The 6000-nt window shown below is 31.6% G+C and overlaps 1 pseudogene; it reads left to right on the top strand.

The window, feature by feature from the left end:
• Positions 4027 to 4379, top strand: LOC109133454 (annotated as a pseudogene).

Genomic DNA, 6000 nt, shown 5'->3' with positions numbered 1-6000 from the left:
AAAAAAAAAAAAAAAAAGTATATCTAAAAACAGATGTGTCTCAACTCCAATCTACCATCTTTTTTTCTCTTTATTTTTTCATTGAAGAAGTTATGCAAATCTGACTCTACGAATCTCCCTCCAGATTTGGCCTTCATTCATATTCAAATCTAATCCCAAAGGTTTTGTTTTCATATATACCTACCTAATCTAGGTTTTTAGTTTTTTGTTAGTTGAATTTGGGTTCTATATGAGTTTTCTTATTTAGATATGAGAATTGTTATTGGGTAGTCTGTTGGAAAAAGTTTAGTTCTTTCTTTTTTGAGTTTGATTTGAACTTTTATTTGGATTTTTATGATTTAATTGCTTAAAGTCAGATATTTTATCAAAGCTTATTCTTGTCTTTAATTTTACAGGCGGAAGAGAAGATTAAACAGTAGGTGGTGGAGGCCGAGGTGGAAGCGATGGAGTGGCAATGGAGAATAATGAAGAAGAGACGGAGAAGAAGCTGATTTTGTGTGCAGAGTCGTTAGGATAGGTGATAGGTGATAAATACGGTTTAGTTTCCCACAAAGAAGTCTTCCTGATAAGTCTTCAGCATAATCATTACGAATATTAAATTGATTTGATTGATTTGCAGTTTAAAGTACGGTTTAGTTTCCGAGGAAGAAGTCTTCGTGATAAGTCTTCAGCATAATCATTAAAAATATTTAATTGATTTGATTGATTTGCAGTTTAAAGTACATTTTAGTTTTCGAGGAAGAAGTCTACTTGATAAGTCTTCAGCATAATCATTAAAAATATTAAATTGATTTGATTGATTTGTAGTTTAAAGTACGGTTTAGTTTCCGAAGAAGAAGTCTTCTTGATAAGTCTTCAGCATAATCATTACAAATATTAAATTTATTTGACTGATTTGCAGTTTAAAGTACGGTTTAGTTTCCAAGGAAGAAGTCTTCTTGATAAGTCTTCTTGATAAGTCTTCAGCATAATCATTACAAATATTAAACCAACCAATAATCGGTTCAGATTCCCGTGCAGAATATCTGCCAGAGAAGTCGTCGGCATAATAATTACAAGGTTTAAATTGATTTAATTGATTTGACGTTAGTTGGTAAAGAAGTCTGCAAGAGAAGTCAGTTTCTTTATATTTTTATGGTACTGTTTCAAATAAACCGGAATTGGTTTTCTAAAACCGGGATTATTATAATTATTATAACTTCACTCAACTTAAAAACCACGATAACAACTATAATTATCTCTAATTCCGTCTTGCTCATATTCTTGTCAGCAATCTATTCCTCTTATCTCTTCCACTTATCTCATCCGCTTATCAATAATGATTGATTTTCCCATTTCTTTTCGTGTTAAACTTCAATCTCCATCTTTCGGATTGTCTCAATTGCAGAGGTGATAGTTTCCCTTTGATAATAGCCAAAGAGTATATAGAAGAAATAGGTTTTGGGGGTCAGAGCAGAGACAGCTTAATTACAGTTTTTAGTTTTTATTCTTCAGTCTGTTAATTTCCTTGTACTTAATTACAATTTTTAGTTTTTAGTTCTTTGTACTTAATGCTATGTAAAAGAAGTGCTTAGCCACTTGCTAAACGTATTTAATGAAAGTATATTGACTATTATTGTTCAGGTCGGTCAACAATGCCTTACCCTATCTTCACCTTCTTCCCACAAAATGTGTTAAAAAGTTTCTTTCTTTTTCACTTTTCCAAATACAAAAAAAAACCAAACAAACCAACCAATAATCGCTTCTTGTAGAGTTGAACAAGTATCCACGAATGTTGACTTCGTTTGCAGTCTGCCGTGGTCATTTTTGGGGTTGACCAACATTATAATTTTTTAACTAGTAGACTTCTTTTGCAGTCAACTAATTAATTTTATGTCAATAATATTACGGTCAATGCTTTTCTATTTTGGTCAACTTCAAAATAAACCGGTATAGAAGTCTACTATTTTATTATCCTGCGAAGACTTCTTGTGACAGTCTTAACTAAAAAGTCAAGAATTTGGTCAATTGCAAAAATACACCTTAGTAGACTTCAAACGAAGTATCCGTTAGAAATATTATAATGTAGTCTAAACCATATTTTTTGTTTTCAAATGAAATTAAGGAGACTGAAATTTTAGTCTACGGGCTCGAAATTCGGTAAATTTTAAATTGCAAAACTCACCACATAGTAGACTTTACATGATATTATGACTGTTCGACTAACAAATGAAGTCTAATTTCGACAAAAACACAAGGAAAATCACGAAATCTACCGGAAAATAACCTTACGGTTGTTGTTCGCAATGTCAAACACCGAGGACGTCGTCTTAAGTCACCACAAAAGAAACCCAGCGCCAATTTAATCACTATCCAAGAATCATGACGTATAACAAGATAAATGCACTTGCAAATTTTCTTGGATTAAAATGGAGAGGAGATGGAAGAAAATGAAGTTCTCATACCATTGGGTGTTATTTAAGCTTACAAATTCAGGTTGTTGAAGCTTTAAGAGCTTCAGATTTGGTTGTTCATGGTTGTTGGAAAATTGATGGCGGTGGCACAACCGTAAATAAAAAAGAAGATGAGGATATGAATATAATAAAAAATTTTGCAAGAAATTTCAAATAAATCAGAAATAATGACAATTTTGTGAATACAATGAATGGACAAGAATTTAATAGGGAGAAAGTGGCAAATGTTGGAGAGAGAAAAAGAGGGGTCTAACATTGCAATTGACTCAAGTTAGTGGTCTAATTTTGCAAGTCTCCCTTATTTATATCCTATCAGTTTTATCTTTTTTCAAAATTCAATTTAATATCCAAAATTTTACAGTGTTTTCACTTATGATTATTAATATTAATAGTTTATGAGATTATATGTATACATATTTTAATATAATCAACTGTTTTTTTCGTAAATATTTTATTATTTTATATTTTACATTCCTTGGTAAAAGACAAGAACATATTTTAGATGAAATAAATATAATAATTTTATTTATTAGGTATATAATTTGGAGGAAAACCTAATACAATTTTACTTCTCAATTCTGTTTTATATTATAAATATAAAATATTAATATTAATAAATTCACGTTTTTAAATAATAAATTCATTTTTAGTTAACTAATTAAAAATGAATGAATTTGAAAAATATATTTTATAAAGATTTTTGTTACCAAATGTAAATTTTCTATATATCACATTTTGGTTACATAGATAGTATGATATAGGTTACGTTTGATTAGAAGGATGTATTACATTTAGTTATTTAGATAATTTAACCCTTAATGAGATTTTTTTTTTTGTTTTTATTGCTAATGAAAAACAATGTAATATTCTACATTTTAGGAAGTCATTTTAAAAAAAAATCTTCCCAAATAAAAGTAGTAGGGTGGCAAAACATTGTAGTTGATTTTTTTTTTTAATTTTAATTTAATAATATATATAAGGAGTATATTATATATAGTTGAAGATAATTAACTGATTAAAATAAATGAATTTGAAAAATTAGATTTTGTAAACATTTTTGTAACCAAATATGAATTTTCTAAATATCATATTTTTATATCTATTTCAATTATTATTTTTCGTTGAAGAAGAGAAAATTCAATTTAAATGAAAATAAAAGGGTGCAAACTTCAATTTTTCCTGCATTTAATGAGAGGAGAAATAAAGGAAATGATCCCTGCATTATTAAAAAGAATTATATTCTATATATATTATCCCTGCATTATTTAAAAGTATTATATATATATGATTCCTGCATTATTAAAAAGAATTCTATCCACAAATGCTACTTGATTTTATCCTCTTTTTTTTGTCAAACGATTTTATCCTTATTTCTTCAAATTTCTATTCTAAAAGATTTTGTAAAGATATCAAATATGTGATAAGTTAGAACTAATACTAAAGGATATCTTGTGCTAGCAATAGTAATATAGATGTGTGTATATATATATATAGTACCAGAAACACAAAAACCAAGTTAACCTACCCAGAAAAAATAAATAAAATATATAATAAAAATCCTTTCAATTTTTTATTTGTTTTTAGCATTGACATGTTTGGCCATGTATCCGGTGCCAAATTCAGAATCGGGAACAAACTCGGATTCATGAAATTCCTTTGGATGAGATGTTATTCCAAAAATAACGTAATAGGTCCAAACCTAATACCAGTTGTTCAAGATTCAGTAACTTCGTTTACCGCTAACATTTGGGGTAGCACTCGTCTAACTATAAACATTATCAGAATTTTACAGCATTTATGCAATAAAGTAGTCTTGATGCTGGAGGCTTATGGGATTGGAGAGCCCGAGAAGATGGAATCTATTTAAAGAAAGAAGGTAGCCAAAATTCGACTGATATGCATAAAGTATATGACTGGATAAATTAAAAATGTTAAGAAGCTGTGAAAAAAAAAATATCTATTAACATTTTTAAATACATTTTGTGTTTTATCCTTTAAGTTATACTCTAGAAAATTGCACAAAATATAATATCTAAAATGTGGCAATTCAAAATCGAGTACTCAATTAATATGTCTACAAAATCCCTAAACCAATTTAATTCAATCTCTCTAAATTCGATTCAAGTTCAGTGTGAAGCTTGGCCACCGATGCAAACGTATCAAGGTAGTCCTCCCTATACGTGTGTGTGAATCCTCTTGCTAAAAGCCGCGCTTTATAGCATTCAATCTCCTCATCACTCTTGTACTTGATGGTGAAGATCCATCTTGATGTTACCGCTTTCTTTCTCTTGGGTAAGTCAAACTCGCGAAGTGTGATTGGACTCCATGGCGTTCTTCTTGGCACTAACCGCATTACCCAGTCTTTATGGTCTTTGGCTTCTTCATAGGTTTGGGGAATCCAATGTTTATCAATATGGCCAAGAAACACTTGATGCTCCAAGGGAAAATGTGCAAGAGTGCAAACGGCTTGAATAGGGTGAGCGACTGCTACATTGTTGTAGTAGACTCGAGTGTTCCGCTAGTTAGAGGGATGAAACTTAAGACGTTCACTCCTTCGAAGTGGTATGATTTCTTCTGGACTGTCCTCATCATCATCATCCGCTTTGGTGGGTACATAGTTCTCGTCTCCGGAAGCATTGTCGACCGGTACTGCATTTAAACCATTCTGATCATTTAAGTGTTCATCCGTCTAGGGAGAGTTGTCACCATTCGTAGGTTCAGGGGTTGGAGTTGGTGATGCTGGTGGTTCATTGGAGATAGGGGCGGTGCGAGTACTTTCAACGCCAAGTCTCTGAAGAAGGATGCAGAGGTTTTTGGCCCAGTCAGAAGTTGATGTGGACAGGTCTTTAAGATGCTCCCAATTCTTCTCATCACAAAATCCTTTAGACTCCACAAACTTGACATCGCGAGACACTAGGACTCTCTTCATGTCTGGCTCATAACACTTGTAACCCTTTTGTGTGGTAGACTATCAAATGAACATGCTTTTAATATTTTTGGCATCAAGTTTGTCTCGCTGTTCACCTGGTCTCAACACATAACATACACAACCAAACACTCGTAAGTGATCAGATGTAGGTTTTTCTTTGTTTAATACCTCAAATGGTGATATGTCATGAAGGATTTTTGTTGGTGTACGATTGATGAGTTAGCAACCCGCAAGAACAACATCTCCGCAAAACTTAGTTGGAACACTTGTGTGGAACATCATGGACCTTGCTACTTCCATGAGATGTTTATTGTTCCTTTCAGCCACGTCATTTTGTTGTGGTGTGTAGGGACAACTTGTTTGATGAATAATTCCATTTTTGGCTAGATATTGTTTGAAGGCATGACTTGTGTACTCCCCACCATTATCGGATCTCAAAATTTTAATCTTTGCATTATAATGGTTAGTCACATAATTTTGAAAATTAGTGAATGCCTCAAGAACTCTATTTTTAGAAGGAAGTAATGTCAACCAAGTGTATTATGATTTTTCATCAACAAAAGTGACAAAATATTTTTGATTTTCTCTAGATAGGCAAGGGGATGTCCAAACATCTGA

This window comes from Camelina sativa, chromosome 6, assembly GCF_000633955.1.
Source record: "Camelina sativa cultivar DH55 chromosome 6, Cs, whole genome shotgun sequence".
Classification (NCBI taxonomy): domain Eukaryota; kingdom Viridiplantae; phylum Streptophyta; class Magnoliopsida; order Brassicales; family Brassicaceae; genus Camelina; species Camelina sativa.
The sequence above is the reverse complement of the archived record's forward strand: the minus strand, read 5'-3'. Positions and strand labels throughout refer to the sequence as shown.